The sequence below is a fragment of the Protopterus annectens genome, chromosome 5.part0 (assembly GCF_019279795.1).
Source record: "Protopterus annectens isolate FY-2018-M chromosome 5.part0, PAN1.0, whole genome shotgun sequence".
NCBI lineage: Eukaryota > Metazoa > Chordata > Ceratodontiformes > Protopteridae > Protopterus > Protopterus annectens.
This window is the reverse complement of record NC_056735.1, coordinates 1,897,213,131-1,897,231,914: the sequence shown is the minus strand read 5'-3', so window position 1 is coordinate 1,897,231,914 and position 18,784 is coordinate 1,897,213,131. Positions and strand designations below refer to the sequence as shown.

Here is an 18,784-nt window from a genome sequence, read left to right as displayed (position 1 = left end):
AAAGCATTAAAGCCTTTACTAAAAGTTTCCTCCCAACAATCCTTACATGCCCTCTCCTCAGACTGCAAAACACCCCCTATTTCACCATAAAACCCTTCCCAGCCTTCTACATCAAACTGCTACTACTAAAACTAAAACCCTGTTCTCCTTCAATAGATAATCTCCCATGAAGAATACGTCAAGCTGGCTGCCAGTTTCATAGCCTATGTGGTGTCTCTTCTAACAGATCTATCAAGTTCTATCAAATCTATGTTCCTTTTCTATGGAAAAAAATTCTTCATCATCTCCCTGCATAAAGGAAGAACCTTGTCTACTATAACCAATTTCATACCCATCTCCTTTATCAAAAATTCCAGTACTTACATATCATCGCAACCACAGTCTAAATGACTCACTATGCAGTTCGGCATGGTACAGATAGGCAGACATTATCGCAACCACATTCCAGCTGAGTGACTGTTGCTATCTTTTCTGGAAGGCCTTCAAGCTTTTGTTTTATCTGGGTAACAAAATCCAGCTTTTTAGGATGTACTCTTTACAAGAGTAATTGCATTAGGAGGTGTAACGGAAGACGACAGAAGTAATAAGTTGATTGTTTCTTCTTCTGTGCTGTAAATGTTACTGTGATGGCTGTCCAAAATATTTAAAACAGTGTTTTCTCTTGCAGCTTGAATGAAACAGAGGAGAATAGTTTTTGCGTGAAGCTGCAAAGGAAAACAAATGTTTTAAATGTATTTGCACAGCAATCACAGTAACACTTCCATGACAGAAGAAGCAGTCAACCATTTTCCAAGCCCTGAGTGCATGCCAAGTTTCTTACTGTGGGCAGCAGGTGAATAATCTCAGCAGTCATGCCGCTGCATTGTTACAAGTAAACGGATAGCATAGAAACTGAAATGGTACCAAATATTAATCCAAAAAAAGTAATTTAAAATCGGTGGCACGCTACAGTAATGAGGCAAAAGGATGTGTTTTCAACCAGGAAGGCCAAAATGCTCAATGTGTATGCTATTGTCAAGCATCCAGGGACCTGTACGACCAGAGAAGGGGAAAACCAAAACACTCTTGGCCTTAAACGTTTAAATGTGGTACTTCCAGTACTTTCTGCAAACCATGCAGCCTACTAACTCCACAACACTGTAGCACTTTAGTTTCTGTCATGCTGTTTGCCTATCTGTACCAAGCCGAACTGCATAATAATAGTCATTTAGACTGTGGTTGCGATAATACTCAAGTGCCAAAATTCCAGAGAAGTATGTTCACAAGCAACTTTTTTCACATGTTCTTCAGGAAAAGATCCTGACCCCCAACATAGTATGGTTTTAGACCCACCCATAGCACTACCACAGCCTTATTAACTTTCACAGATATGTTTAACAAAGCCAGAGACAAAGGGAAACTTGTTTCCCCTGTCTTCCTTGATCTCTCTACAGCTTTTTTTTTTTTTTTTTTTTTTTTAATATCTCTAACGCTTTTTTTTTTTTTTTTTTTTTTTAATTTTATTTCATACTAGGCTATCTGCCCTAGGGCATTTATAAGCCTAGCCAGAGTGCGTTTGGCTTTCGCCACCCACTTTAAATTAATTTTGCTATGCCCTTTTTCGAGGTTAGTATACTGTGCCTCTGTCTAACTGTGACACAGAAGTGATACCCGGGGTAAACCTACTATCTCCCATCCACTCATCAAGATTCCTCTTGAAGAGAGTCAATGAGGGACTCTGCCTAACCTGGACTGGGATTTTATTCCAGAGTGAAGGGAGCCTCTGGGTTATGAATCTGTCCCTCCAGCATGTCCTATTTATTTCAGTGCTGAGGTTCAAGTCTCCCGAGCGCGTAGCTCGATGGGATTTGGATTTTCTGAGGTGCAGCATGTCCATTAATTCCGGGTTGGACATGGCTTTATACGTCAGGCACAGATCGCCTCTGAGCAGGCAGTATGCAACTGAGTAGAGCCGGAGTTTCTTTAACCGGGCAGCATATGGCATCTGTCTGAGCCCTTTGATCCCCTTGGTGAGGTACTTTTGGGGTCTTTCCAGTTGCTGCAGGTGTCTGGTAAGGTACATCCCAAAAGGGGCATTGTACTCAATTATGGGCCTGATGAGGGATGAGTAAAGAGGCACGATGACCTCCCCTGATCTAGATGTGAATCCCTTCATGATTAGGTGGGCTATATAAATAGTTTGGAATCTGACATGGCTCCAGCAATTCTAACCATGTGGGTTCTGTCCTTGAGCCAGTTTGCAACCCATCTAGTGACATAAGGGTTTATATTTAAGCTGGTAAGCTTATCTATAATGCCCGAGTGGGGTATTGTATCTAAGGCTTTTGCGAGGTCCAGGTAGGCTGTGTGGACCACCTTCCCCTCGTCAATGGCCTTGGCAACTGTTTCAAAGAAATTGACCAGGTTTAAGGGACAGGATCTGCCCTTAAAGCCAAACTGGGTAGGATCCAGTGTCTGTAGGTCCCCAATATCTTTTTCTATGAGGTCCATGATGATCCTTTCCATAACTTTGCAGACCAAGCTAGTCAGGCTTATGGGGCGATGGTTTCCAGGATCCATTGAGGCACCACCTTTGTGGAGAGGGACCACTGTTGCTGTACGCCACTCTTTGGGTACATATCCTGTGGTAAGGCTGAGATTGAACAGTAGTTTTTATGTTTGGGTTTAGCTCTTCTTGGAGTTCATGTAGGACGCAGCCCGGGACACTATCTGGTCCCATTGATGCTGTGTTTTTTTGCTTTGGAGAGGGCGGCTCTTATCTGAGCATCTGAGATGTCAGGGGGGCAGCACTCTGCTGGGATAGATATTTGCCCTTTTGGTGGGGAGGGGGGGAGAAGTTTGCACTGAACCTGTCAGCTAGGATGTTGGCAATGTCTGTGGGTTTGGTGTATTGTCATTATGGACCAATTCTGAGCATATCTGGGAATTCCCACCCAGGTTCCTAACATAACTAAAGAAAGCCTTGTGATTATCCTTAGTGTCCTGTGCAATTTTTCTCTCAAAGCTGGCCTTAGACGATTTTATGAGTGCCCGTAGTTTTTTGCTAACACTGATCAGAGATGCCTTCCCTTTTTGGGATTTTGCTCTATCATGTAGTAGCTTCCTCCTTCTATTGTATAGTTGGTTTATGGCTGGGGTCCACCAGACAGGACGTCTGCCTTTGGAGGATTGGGTCTTGGTTTTATTTGGGATTGCCATGATCCATGCATTCCTGAAGGTGTTCATAGAATGCGTTTATAAAGGATTCTGCGGTCTGGGCCGTATTTTCCACAGGCCCGGGGGCTTTGAAGGATTCCACCTCAGTTTTGAGGAGTGTGAAATTTGCTTTAGAGAAGTTTTTCACTGTGGTTTTCTGGGAAGGGGGTGGGGTCGGAATGTGAATATCCAGTGAGATTAGTTTATGGTCTGATCTTACCTTTTGATCTAGTCTTTCAAACTGGGCTATCACACCCCACACTAATATAGTTTAACAACTACTTAACTGACCGATACCAATCTTAAATGGCTTCCCACTTATTCTCCCTTCCTTCTTGTCAATACTGCTGTGCCACAGAGCTCCATTCTCAGCCCTCTAATCTTTAATATATTCACTAGCAATGTACATAAAAACTTCTCAGCAAGCTTCTCTCATACAGTACACTGATAATTCTATCCTCATACACATTTCCAACAACCAATACATCTTCAGATAATTGCTCAAGAAGCCTTCAACTTTGTTGAAGTTGGCTATAGGATACTAATATACTACTACTTAATCCAAAAAAAAACCTCAATTATTTCTCTCTTTTCCACATCCCCATTTTTATGAAAAATAAAAAAACCTTTAAAATTTCTTCCTTAAATAATACCATGAATGAAATTACCTCAAATACAAAACTACTTGGCATGACAATTGACGACAATCTTATATTGTATTTATATAAATATTTGGTAAAAAAAAAAAAGCAATGAGACAATAAGGTTATTTCTTCCCTTTTAAATGTATTTAACCTCGTCATTCTGACCTTACATTTAACCTTTTAACAGACAAGTAAATAGAAAAGCTCAAGCATCTAATTCCTACTTTATATAACTACACGCTATACAATAACTTCAAAACATTTAATTTATACTGCCTCCTTACTAGCCAACCTCTCTAACCCACAATCCTGCTAACTGCATACCCTATCAATCTCAGTCTAAAAAACATGTTTACCTTGGTCACCTTAAATTAAACATTTACTCAGACTTGGAGTCTCAAACAGCCAGTACCTGTGGATGACACCACTTGCCTGCATGTGAATACTTAACTGATATTTAGTCTCTACGTGCATCAGTAGCCATATGCTAGCCAAAAGTCTGCATGACTACAGCAATGTAGCCAGCTCTGGTGGTGTAGGGGGATAAAGTCCCCACTACAGCCCAGCCAAAGTGACTTTGATTAGCAGCTCAGGTGCTTGACAAATCTGGCTGAGAGGCAGCACTAATCATTTACTGTAGCAGTCCCACACAGAAAGGAAGTGGGCCAATGAACAGGGGGACATGGAGATGATGCACCACGGTAGCCTTCACTGAGCAAGTGTATGGGAACATGCACTGTGATGATGATGTAGGCTGCACACCCCTCCACTGCCCAGAAGATAGGCCAAGCTAAATACATGCCATCACAGTTAAGATGCTGATAAGGACACAAGCAATTGTAATGGCTGTTCAAATGATGCACCCCACACAACAGCTCTAAAGTGAGCAGTAATCTGACTGGGGGCTTGATGGATAGCAGGATGGTTATGACCAACAACTTGGTCATAATTCTCTATAACAAATAAAATAAAAAGTATTCAATAGATCACAAACCAAATAAATTAACATAAAAGACGCAACATACAAAAAACTGGAGAACTATTTTTACCAAGAACATTTCTACAAACACACATACAAGTAACACTACACAAAGAACACTAGGCCAAAAGTATAATAAACAGTAGGGACGTGGGCTGAGTTGCATCTGTCCACATGTGCTTGCATTACACCACTTTTTTCTATTTCATCTGGTAACTTGGTTAGTGAACTAGTCATCACTGGCCCTTTCAATCATGATCCAGGCCACAAGAGCAAGAATAAAAATCAATATGTATTGACAGTTTAGAATAGTCAATCAGCATGCTTCTGTATAATAAAATAAAATTAAAAAACTTCCCAGAGAAAAATGACATACTTCTGTAGAACATACAAACTCCATACAACAAATTGACAAGAGACTAGGAATGAACACCACCAAACCTTGAAGGTGTTAGGCAGAGATCCTATAAAAGTGAAAATTTAATTCCACCACTTGTGGATAAATATTTCACAACCCACTAGTTCCCAAAAATTAAAATATGTCCTTCTTGGCTTCCACCAGGAGTGCAGACAAAACTGTTCATTTTGTACTCAGATCTCACAATGTTGCCTCCATATAACATTTAGAAATATATAAATCTCTCCAAATATTGCTCATGTAACTTAGGAAACATCCTCATTTCAGATGCTGCAACCATAAATGTCTTTTAGGAATATTCCTATATTAAGTATGATTTTACAGAGCTTTGCTGCAGACATTAATCTAGAAAGTTAGACATTATTTTAATTTACCTTTTTTGCTCTACAAGTCACATGTTTCTAAGATAATTAAATAAAATATGTACTCACTTGGGCAGTGAATATGCCGAGCTTTGGCTACCACAAGAACACCATGTACAAATTTTGGCATGCAGTTACTACAAATGCAGCAAATGACCGCTACAAACTAAGTATTTAGCAAGCAGTCCCTTCTAAACCTCAAACTGCAGTGAAATGAAAACTAGCAAGTGGCCTCTTCTTTATTTATTTATTTTATTTTTGTTTTTATTTATTTTACATTTGTTGACTGGGCTAGTCTAGCTGGACATGTATCCGTTTTCAGTAGAGGCCCGGGGAGAAAAGCTCCAGTACAGGCAATAAACAATGATTTATCACATAAAACATTAATATGAGTAAAAACAATACAAGGTAAAAAGAAAGCAATTTCAACAAAAAAAAAGAAATACTAAAAATAGGAGATAAAATTATAATACATACTACTGTAGTTAGACTTATAAAACAGAAACAATAACACAAGATGAAGTTACACGGGATAGAAAAAAAAGGTTACTGGTAGAGCCTATTTCTCAGATATAACTCTCAAACTATTGAGAGTGTTAGTGAGGAGCTCTAAGGGGATGGGGAGGAAAGTTAGGTGAATGAAGACATGATTTCAGTCGGGGTTAGCACAAGGACACAGCCATCGAGTTTCAAGATGTTCTTTGATGTGTTTTTTGAAAAGAGAGGTAGAGTCTTGATTAGCTATTTCTTAAGGGAGTTGATGCCAGTTTTTACCTATGGAATTTGAAAATAATGAATCCCCAGCTTTATCGTATGATTTAGTTAGAGATACTAGGAGTTTATTGGCAGAGCGGAGTGTGGCTAGGTTTTTATATGGTATTATCAGTTTCGTAAGGCTAGGGGTGACATCAGGGTAGTAAAGGGTCTTATGAATGATGAGTAGTTGTTGATAGAGTAAGTGGTTATTTAGCTCTAACCAATCTAGTTGTTTGAGGTTAAGACAATGGTGAGTTCTTAGGGGAGTAGCAGTAATGAATCTGGCTATGCTATTGTAGCAGATAGAGAGTTTGGGTAATGTTATTTTTAGATAAGTTAGTATATATAGCTGAGGCATAGAAAAGGGTGGAGATCAGGTGTGTCTGAGCAATGGTTTTTCTAGCTACTGGGGTAAGAAAGGGTTTAATTCTGTAGAGAGTCCCAATTTTTTTGTTGACAGCTTTAATAGTGGTGTTAATATGTTCATCATAATTGAGACTGTTATCAATAGTTACACCTAATAGTAGAGTGGCCATATCAGGGTTAATACTGGTTGCATTATTCGAGGAGATAGTGAAGAAAGGTGTGGGAGATTTATGAGTAGGAGTAAAGAGAAGCTTAGTTTTTTGGGGGTTAAGGAGGAGGCAGTGTTGCATAAACCAATTTTCGACATTTTGGAAGACTGTTTGGGTGAGGGACTGGAGGGAGGGAATATTTTTAGCAGTGCAGATTAATGTTGAGTCATCAGCATATTGAATGCAGGTAGCTTGTGGTATATTCAGATGTAGGTCATTGATAAACAAGGAAAAAAGAAGGGGACCTAAGACTGATCCTTGTGGAACACTAATATTTACTGGGAGTAAGGAAGATAGGTTGTTCTCCCAAAGGACTGCTTGTTGCCTGTTATGGAGATAACTCCTAAACCACTGTAGTGAACGTGAGCTGAGAGAATAAAGGTTTAGTTTGTCAAGAAGTATATTGTGGTTAACCATATCAAAGGCTTTTGACAGGTCTATGAATAGTGCTGAGGAGAAACGATTATTGTTTTGAGTCAGAGAAGGAAAGGAGGGCAGTTGTAGTGCTGTGAAATGGTCTGAAACCATGTTGACAGTCGGCTAGAAGTTTGTTTTGAGGAAGGTAGTTAAGAATTTGTTTGTGTACGCATCTTTCCATAATCTTAGCTAATGGAGAAAGTAAGGCAATAGGGCGAAAATTTGAGAGTTCAGTTGAAGAGCCCCCTTTATGTAGGGGAATTATATGAGATATTTTCCATAAGGTGGGGATTTTTCCTTCAGTGATAGTCCTATTAATCAGTATGGATACGGGATAATTGATAGCTTTTGCAGCTATTTGTAGGTATTCAGATGGGAGTTGGTCAGCACATGGGGTGCAAGGTTTGAGTTTTTTTAAGAAGCTTATAAATAAGAGATGTAGCGACGGGTTGAATCTGAAAGGCCTTAGAAGAGGCTACAGAGGTATTTGGTAAGGAAGCAGTAGATGTGGGTAATGAGTTAGCTAGGGATTGAATGGCTTCTGTAAAATACTTATTGAAGGCATCTGGGATCTGGGTAGCATTGTTGAGGTGAAAGCCTGAAGGAGTAGGAGTAGGTGAATGTCCTGGTTTAAGAAGTTTATTAACACTTGACCAGAATTTTTGAGGGTTTTTTTGACTGCTTTCTTGAAGATGAAGATAAAATTCCTTTTTGTCTCTAAGAGTATCTTTCTTGGTGGCATTTCTTAATTGTTTGAAGAGGAGGTGATCAGATGAACATTTACTAGCTCTCCATTTGGCCCAGATTTTATTTCTGAGGATCATTTTTTCTTTTGTTTGCTTAGATAGCCATGGAGCAGACTTGGATCTTATTCTAGTAGAGTGAATAGGGGCATGATAATCAAGGATTTGAAGAAAGTTTGTGTTAAAGTAGGTCACTGCTTTATTAAGTTCAAGGTGAGTCAGTGGTGACCAGTCGCACGCTTGCAATTCAGTAAGGAAGTTATCAGGGTTAAAGAATTTTTTTGAGCGGGATGTCCTTAGTTTATGAGTATCTGGAATATTCACTTTTTGTCTAATGACATATGTAAGTATATGATCACTGATTATCAGGAAGGGTTCCTGGGGTGTAACTGCTAGGGTGGTTATTAATAAGGATCCAGTCGAGAGTCGTTTCTTTTCTATTTTGTTTATGGATTCTAGTTGGAGTTGTTATTAATTGAGAGAACCCATAGAGATTAATATGGTTAGTTGGGTGCTGGCTTGAACAGGTTATCTGCTTTATAATAATAAAAAATGTAGCACAAGAGCAAAAGCAAGGGTCAAATCTTATATTCAAAGCCAGATACTTTTATTAGTAAAACAATGGATAAGCGCTTTCGCTAAAAAATAGCTTCATCAGATCACAATGTTTGCTTAACATAGACAGTTTAAATACTAAAGCACATGGTGAGTACAATTCAAATGAACCAATCATCATCACACATCAATTAGTTCATTTAACATTTAAAGCAGCAAATACAAAAGTATATCAGTGCATTCATTACTGCTACTAATCATATAATATATATATATATATATATCTATATATATATATATATAAAAAACTAACTCCATTTAAAAAAGCGCATCCTTTGAATACAACAAATGATAGTATAAAACTTTAATAAAAGTTTTCTTGTTGTTAAAATGCATTATAAAAATTACTTATATATATATCTATTACAATTTAAAAATGACTAAATATTCTCATACCTTTATGTGTCTGCGTTTTCTAAGTACAGGTTTGATAGATACTTTGTCATTTAGTCCTGAGCCTCTATCTGCTCTTAGCAAATTAATCCAGTTGTTTTCCTTCTCCTCTGTATATGTCATTATGTTACCTCCTCTTGCATTAGGTTCTATTACTTCTAGTACCCTAAATTGAAATTCATGTTGAGTGTTGTGTAAGACAGTGTGCTTGGCTAAAGCATTCTGTGTATTACTTTTTCTGATGTTATAAATATGCTCTCTTATCCTGTCACGTAGTGGGCGGTTCGTCTTACCCACATAAAATGATGAACATATTTTGCAAACTGCCAGGTAAACAACATTAGGTGTCATACAATTCGCATGTGTTCTAAAATAAAATGTTTTACCATTATCTGGATGGATAAATGTGGTATTGCTGTCAATATAACAACAAAAATTACAATGACCACATTTTTCTGTATGTCCTGAACTAACATGCTGTATAGCTTTCTTAGGATAACAGAGGAGTCTTTTTAAGTTGTTTCTGTTCCTATATATAAAAGAGGGTTCTTTGCCAACTATGTTAGAAATCTCTTCAGCCTTTAGTATATCCCAATGTTTACATATGATATTCTTGACTTCAAATAAGTCTGTTGTATAACTTGTTGCAAATTTGACATTCAAGGGTGTCGAAGAAATATCAGTTCTAATGATATTGTGAATTGAGGGCTTCAGTAGTGTATTGATCTATTTCACTAATTTTGTAGCCCCTATTCATTAGAACTGATATTTCTTCGACACCCTTGAATATCAAATTTGCAACAAGTTATACAACAGACTTATTTGAAGTCAAGAATATCATATGTAAACATTGGGATATACTAAAGGCTGATGAAGAGATTTCTAACATAGTTGGCAAAGAACCCTCTTTTATATATAGGAACAGAAACAACTTAAAAAGACTCCTCTGTTATCCTAAGAAAGCTATACAGCATGTTAGTTCAGGACATACAGAAAAATGTGGTCATTGTAATTTTTGTTGTTATATTGACAGCAATACCACATTTATCCATCCAGATAATGGTAAAACATTTTATTTTAGAACACATGCGAATTGTAGGACACCTAATGTTGTTTACCTGGCAGTTTGCAAAATATGTTCATCATTTTATGTGGGTAAGACGAACCGCCACGTGACAGGATAAGAGAGCATATTTATAACATCAGAAAAGTAATACACAGAATGCTTTAGCCAAGCACACTGTCTTACACAACACTCAACATGAATTTCAATTTAGGGTACTAGAAGTAATAGAACCTAATGCAAGAGGAGGTAACATAATGACATATACAGAGGAGAAGGAAAACAACTGGATTATTTTGCTAAGAGCAGATAGAGGCTCAGGACTAAATGACAAAGTCTCTATCAAACCTGTACTTAGAAAACGCAGACACATAAAGGTATGAGAATATTTAGTCATTTTTAAATTGTAATAGATATATATAAATAATTTTTATAATGCATTTTAACAACAAGAAAACTTTTATTAAAGTTTTATACTATCATTTGTTGTATTCAAAGGATGCGCTTTTTTAAATGGAGTTAGTTTTTTATATATATATATTTTTATATATATATATATATTTTATATGATTAGTAGCAGTAATGAATGCACCGATATACTTTTGTATTTGCTGCTTTAAATGTTAAGTGAACTAATTGATGTGTGATGATGATTGGTTCATTTGAATTGTACTCACCATGTGCTTTAGTATTTAAACTGTCTATGTTAAGCAAACATTGTGATCTGATGAAGCTATTTTTTAGCGAAAGCGCTTATCCATTGTTTTACTAATAAAAGTATCTGGCTTTGAATATAAGATTTGACCCTTGCTTTTGCTCTTGTGCTACGTTTTATTATATATTTACTGGTTGTTTCCACAAGAGCATTTACCAGTGAGAGCAGTATTTTGGATTTTTTGACTTTTTACTTTAGTTCTTACTGCTCATAACGGAGTAAGGTGACTTTCATACTGTGCTGTTGCCATTTTTGTCTACTACAACGCTAATTTTGTGACTATCGAGAAAATGTCAAGCATAGAATTAGATTATGTGCCCAGAAGTGAACACCGGGGCAGAGAAACACTCGAAACCAGATTTCGTAAATATCTGAATGGAATTTCCAACCCTTCTTGGTTTGTGCTTGATGAAGCAAGCTCAGCTGACATCAACGGAGCGACAGTAGACATGCAGGCGCTTTACAGAGCGCTGGATGACATTGAGGACTTCCTTAAACTAAAACGTTTACAGGCACAGCGTGCCCATTTCCGATACTGTCTTGACTACCATATAGTGCCTCGTGGTTTGAGAGTATTCTGTATGCCTAGCCAAGGCACTGACTTTCCAGAACTGTTAGCGCGTTGGCAGCGCATCAACTTAGAGACCAGTCGTGAGTATCTCAAGCTCTTGATTGACTTTTAGTCCTGAGGAAAAGAAACTAACTGACTCAATTAATTCTAAACAAAAACACTTATTTACTGACTTTCCTGAAAATATCGTATATCCACTATTTGAAAATTTACTTGACTGTGTTTCCGCCTATGATCGGAAACTTTTGCAACAAAAAAGAAATAAAGTGATACGTGACTTGAATGATTTTAAACTAGGTCAAGTGTTTGTTTGGCAGAGACATAACAATGATAGACTAGCTACTAATGTATATGAGGGTCAGACAAATGTTAATACTGTACAACCTACTAGAATGAATGTAACTAATACATATACGAGAAATGCTTGTAGTAATAGAGGTTCAGCGTTCCCTACAGATGTTCCTGACAGTCTGAATATGCCTAATAATGTTAATTTGAATGGTTTAGATAATAGCAAATCTACTTATGGCTCACAACCTGATAGTAATGAAGAAGAGAGATCTAGTATTGTAAATACAAATAATAATATAGAGATTGCAATAAGTGATGCACCTTGCAATGAATTAAATGATTCTAATGATGTAATTAGGTTAGTGCATTCCAGCACACAGGAAAGCATTAATCTATACCCTGAAGTTAATGTTGTTAAGAACAAACCTTCAGTTACTTCAGAGCCAGCAGTTAGACCTAAAACAAAGGAAGCTAATCAGCATGTAGCTGATGCCAATTTAACTCCCTTTACCCGTGCGCATGGACAAAGGCCCAAGGAGGTCACGTTCCATGAGCAGGGGAAGGCAAAAGAGGAAATTGTCAGAAGACTCTCTACACAATACCACAATAAAGAAAATGTGGGTAAAGAAAAGGTAGTGTTCAACCTTTCTTCTGTTGAATTAACTGACTCTGACATCTCTTTGTTAAGTAAGGGCCTGAATTATATACCGAAGACAACTGGCTGCCTTACTGATACAATTATGGATTTAAGAATATTTTGTAGAAATTTAATGTTGAAATATAATTTCAGGGATAAGGATAGCACTGTCAGAGAAGGCCCTATATTCAAGAATCTTAGTGATTATGTACCCGTAAATCACCCTCTAGTAGAGGCTTTTTTGAAAGTAACTGAGGAAGAGTTGCATCACTACTATGAAACTAAGACATATAATAAATTAAAGAAATCAGATAATTCAACATTCAATGAAAGAAAAAGCTTGAATAACCTGCAATTAAATAAGAATATTGTAGTTAGGCCAGCAGATAAAGGTTCTGGTGTTGTTGTCCTGGACAAAGAACATTACATGAATGCTATGCATGATATGTTACAAGACACATTTTATGGTATCATTAATACATCAGATGTTCAAGACACCTGTAGATATGTATTTGATACCCTTACTGATATTTACAAAAGTAATTTAATTGATAGAAATACCTATGAATACCTTATGGTTGAGAAACCAATGTTGCCTCTAATTTATGGACTTCCTAAGTTACATAAAGACTTAAGTAACCCACCAATGAGGCCCATTGTATCTGGAAGAGGGTGGGTTACTGAACATTTATCAGTATTCATAGAGAAGCATTTAAGACCCATTTTGAATAAAAATAAATTTGTCTTACGTGACACAAAGCAATTTTTGGTAGACCTCTATGAATGCATCACACATTGTGACAATATTAATGCTTTGTCACCCTAGATATACAGTCCTTGTTCACTGTAATACCCAATGAACTAGGTTTAACTTTTGTCACGAATTATTTAAAAGAATGTAGTGACTATTCTGAATTGTTGATAGATCTGATTGTCCATTTTCTTGAACTTGTGCTTTATAATAACATGTTTATGTTTGATGATAAGATTTTTAAGCAACATGAAGGCGTAGCAATGGGCACTCCTTGTGCCAACAGCTACGCCCTTGAACTTGTGCTTTATAATAACATGTTTATGTTTGATGATAAGATTTTTAAGCAACATGAAGGCGTAGCAATGGGCACTCCTTGTGCCAACAGCTACGCCAACATGTTTCTAGCATTTTGGGAACAAGAAGTTTTGTTTAAAGAAAAGTTTTTTAAGGAATATGTCATCTTCTTTCGTAGATTTGTAGACGATGTATGGAATGGAACAGTAGATAACTTAGAAAAGTTTTTAAACATCATGAATAGCTTGACAAATTGTTTGAAATTCACTATGCAATACTCCTATGAGAAAGTGGTGTTCCTAGATGTTTATGTAGAAAGGTTACACAATGGTCTCATCAACACAGGGGTATATCGGAAATCTTGTCACAGCAACATGTTACTACATAGGACAAGTATGCACCCACCCCACATTTTTAAAAATATAATTAAAGGACAATCTTTAAGATGTTCTAGGCTAAATCCGTCAGAAATAGGCTTAGAAAAAGATCTGTCATGTTTACGAAATAGATTAAAGAATAGGGGCTACAAAATTAGTGAAATAGATCAATACACTACTGAAGCCCTCAATTCACGTGATGCTAGAGGTAAACCTTATTTTGGTCCAGTACAGGATATCATTAGAACTGATATTTCTTCGACACCCTTGAATGTCAAATTTGCAACAAGTTATACAACAGACTTATTTGAAGTCAAGAATATCATATGTAAACATTGGGATATACTAAAGGCTGATGAAGAGATTTCTAACAGTTGGCAAAGAACCCTCTTTTATATATAGGAACAGAAACAACTTAAAAAGACTCCTCTGTTACCCTAAGAAAGCTATACAGCATGTTAGTTCAGGACATACAGAAAAATGTGGTCATTGTAATTTTTGTTGTTATATTGACAGCAATACCACATTTATCCATCCAGATAATGGTAAAACATTTTATTTTAGAACACATGCGAATTGTATGACACCTAATGTTGTTTACCTGGCAGTTTGCAAAATATGTTCATCATTTTATGTGGCTAAGACGAACCGCCCACTACGTGACAGGATAAGAGAGCATATTTATAACATCAGAAAAAGTAATACACAGAATGCTTTAGCCAAGCACACTGTCTTACAAAACACTCAACATGAATTTCAATTTAGGGTACTAGAAGTAATAGAACCTAATGCAAGAGGAGGTAACATAATGACATATACAGAGGAGAAGGAAAACAACTGGATTATTTTGCTAAGAGCAGATAGAGGCTCAGGACTAAATGACAAAGTATCTATCAAACCTGTACTTAGAAAACGCAGACACATAAAGGTATGAGAATATTTAGTCATTTTTAAATTGTAATAGATATATATAAATAATTTTTATAATGCATTTTAACAACAAGAAAACTTTTATTAAAGTTTTATACTATCATTTGTTGTATTCAAAGGATGCGCTTTTTTAAATGGAATTAGTTTTTTATATATATATTTTGTATGATTAGTAGCAGTAATGAATGCACTGATATACTTTTGTATTTGCTGCTTTAAATGTTAAGTGAACTAATTGATGTGTGATGATGATTGGTTCATTTGAATTGTACTCACCATGTGCTTTAGTATTTAAACTGTCTATGTTAAGCAAACATTGTGATCTGATGAAGCTATTTTTTAGCGAAAGCGCTTATCCATTGTTTTACTAATAAAAATATCTGGCTTTGAATATAAGATTTGACCCTTGCTTTTGCTCTTGTGCTACATTTTTTATTATATATTTACTGGTTGTTTCCACAACAGCATTTACCAGTGAGAGCAGTATTTTGGATTTTTTGACAGGTTATCTGCGTTGTTCACAAAATCTGCTATATATAAAAAAAAAAAAATTCACCTTTCCAAACATTCAGTTACTACAAAGTAAATCATAACTCAAAGGGTCCTTGTGTTAACTCATCTGAAACAGTTTCAGAAGTGGTTTAAAAATTTTTCCAATGTGACTAGACTATCATTTGTATTGCTGAAACCTAAACAGTCTGTAAATTAGACCACAATTGCCATAGGCCCATAGCAAGCACAGAATGAGGTTATTTAATTATATTCTCTGACCTACTCAGTTCACAACCTCTGACCTCCAACGAGGAAATCGGAAATAGTCATGGTCATAGACATTAAACCAGGGGCCATCAATCTCTTACCGCCAGACTCAAGGACAAATCCAGAAATAATTAGAGACGCTTTTTATATTAGTACTGTTAACTTTAGACATTGACAGACAAGATAATGTGAATTAATATGAATGCTCTGACAGAAAAGAATTCCATAACTTTATTTTTCAAAACTTCTCTATGAGAGTACCGTTCATCCCAAAACTGAAAATGCACCAAGCCCCCCATCCCTTAAATCCTGACCCCTCTACTTCCTGAATATAGTCTAATACCACTTCTACCATACTGTTTCTCGCTGTCAACATCATCCTACAAAATGTCCTCTTATAACATACAATATCAGTCTTTTTAATAATTTATTTTTCTTGTATCATGCTGTAACTTAAGCATGTAATCACGGTAACTGACATTTTGTTCTACATTTATATTATGTATTAAATACTTGTCTATGTACATGTTTATTGTGAAACTTCTGTCCCCGGGCCTCCACTAAAAATGGGCTCATACTGACCCAGTGAACTATCCATGTAAACAAATGCCATTACAAAGAAATATTAACATTATTTATTAAGCGTAATCCACCTCCCTTTCGCTCAAAATTGCCAATTTTGGAGAAAGTAAAAGGGACCCAGCAAATTTCCGAGCTAAATTCAAAGACACTTGAGAGGTATGACAGGGACATTTTTTTAAACTTTGCTCTGCACAAGAAATAATTTGATGGAATAAGAGAACATCTATTAACATACAGTTCATGAAGTAAAGTCGGTAATTTAATGACTGTCACCTTTCGCCCCTCTGTACTACGTTTTGTCAAAAATATTAGTTTTTAAGATGGAAAGAGAAAAAAATGAAGCAAATTTAGCAGCTGTCAATCCTATAATCATTCCGCTTTTACTACGTCCTCGGAGTTTTACCTACTTCTTCTGAGTGTATACACCACGTGGAACCCGGCACATGGGATTGACGTTTACTCAACATAATCGGTAACGATTCGAGAAGCTTTACTCAGAAGTTGTTTAGGACATTGCATCATATGACGAGTTAAAACTCTCAGCGCCTGTACTGATGGCAAGGAGAAGACACCACATGCCAAGCACCGCCTTAAAATAACTCGTCCCCCTTCCGCCCACTTTTTTTTTTTTTTTTTTTATCAAACAACATTGAACTCGTTGACCTCCACTGGCTACAGCCATATATGCATTAACAAGAGAACAAGTAAATACCTATTCATTTGATTACTTACCGTATAAACGCAAGTACAAAGTACCCGTTGCTTAAATGACAAAAAGCATGCAGCTAAAAGCTACCAACTTCCCAATTTGAGCCCCGGTCACTGGCCTCCTTCTACTACTGACAGCTGGAGATCAATGTCTGTTGCAGTTAAAAGAAGACAAGCAGTACATTACAGATACGTCAACAGGCACTATTATGCAGTCGTCGGCTAAAACACACGCAGTTCCACACCCATTGTCACTGGCAAAACTATAGCAATCTTGGCGACAATACCCGGCAAATATTACCGCTGTCGATGGAAATAAAAGAAACGAAAGCACGCGGCAACGTAAGCGGTGTGAGCGACAGTTTACATAATCCGCCTCTTAGCCAATCTCTCTAAAGGCTGTTAACGCAAATTAGCTGACGCCTCTGTCCCGCCCTTCGGTACAGTTTGTACCTTATGTTGGTAGTAACTCGAAACGGTTTTACTAGCGTTTCTCTGAATTTATGGCTTTACGGTTTTCCTTTGATCCTCCTGAGTGTGATTCAGTGTTCCCTGAAATGCCAGGGTCATTCCTCTCAACTGTCTAGATTTTCGCAAAATGTCCAGATTTTTGCCTTATAGTTTTGGTCTGTTCCTCATAAAATTTGTGATTTTTTGTCTAATCACTGGGATATGATTATTGAAGTTACTAAATAATGACATAATTTGAGTTTCCGACTTCACATCCTTATGAAAATTCACATTAATACAAACTCTCTGATTAGTCTAACAACTTTCTAAGTTTATAAGAATAGTATTTAAAAGCTGTCCCTATTTTTGTGCCTTTGTCCCCCTATTTTGTCAGGCTTTGTCCAGATTTCTAGCACTAAGAGGTTGAAAGATATGGAGGGGGTAGAATCGCAGTATACACTTGTATCGTAATCTGTAATTTATTAGGGTTGCCACCATCTTTTCAAATGCCCACAGTGGGACATCTTTTGTTGAAAAGTGAAATTTGCAGGACAAAACTATACCTACGGCCAGTGCAAAGTACAGAGCTTCACTTTTTTACCCAAATAAAAGCTCAGTTTTGTAGTATTTGAGCTGCTTATATTATTTCATATGACATTTAGGTGTTTCAGATACAAAATAACTGTTTTGTGCTACTGTTAATATTTTGTGTTCTAAAATCTCATATTTGCCATTTTTGCAGGACACAACTGCCCAAAGAGCGGCTGTCCCTCACAAAGAGGGTCAGGTGGTAACCCTATGATTTATATGTCGTAGAAACACAGCATCAGGATGTTTTTGTATAACTTTCAGCCTTCTATCTCCAAAATGAGTAACACACTACCTCTCATAATGTGGAACAAATAGGCAAAATTTGGAACAAGTACTAACAGCTTAGTTTAACAACTTCAGCTAGGAAACTCGCGGGATGATTAAATGTGATACCGTATACTTAAAAAATAGATGAATTACTTTGATTCAGTATTATTTGCTGTAGATTTCAGTTAAAAAAATCCTAAGTCTGAACGTTTGCCAGACCCTTTCATTGTGGAGCTCTGAGGAACATGGTCTTTTTCAGACCCAAAATAAGAAACGTTCTTCGCAATGAAGTACACTTGAGATGTATATGTTGGAAAGGGGACCCGTTTTAAAATGTCTGAGGAAGAAAAAGTCCATGGGTGATGTCCGACAATGGGTCATGGCATATTTACTAGAAGACCGTTATAAGGAAGTTTATGCGGATTTGTCGTAGTTTATGCCGTGTAATATCTTCTTTGATAATTGGCAATTTGTCATGAGCTTTAGCTGTTGCTCAGGACTGAACTGTGAAGGGATTAGTTTGTGACAGTCGTTGTCCAGCTTTTTTGAAAGGTGACATTGAACGAATCTCGATTTGTAGTTTCAAGTTCAACCAGTGACCTAAGCAATGTCCTTAAAGCAAGTCCAAAACAGGATGTGAGTGCACTATCCAGATTTTGTTAGAAATGGCTGTCTATTTTGGACGAGCAACATTTTTT

General features: G+C 36.9%; 1 protein-coding gene across 1 annotated transcript in view; it reads right to left on the bottom strand.

The window, feature by feature from the left end:
• SLC25A30 (solute carrier family 25 member 30) overlaps positions 1 to 17,139 on the bottom strand; it is a 685,956-nt gene extending 668,817 nt beyond the window's left edge. Inside the window, exon 1 of the mRNA XM_044071715.1 lies at positions 16,803 to 17,139. The gene's annotated coding sequence lies outside the window, so the exon portion shown is untranslated. The remainder of the gene's footprint in view (positions 1 to 16,802) is intronic.
• Between the last annotated feature and the right edge of the window lie 1,645 nt (positions 17,140 to 18,784).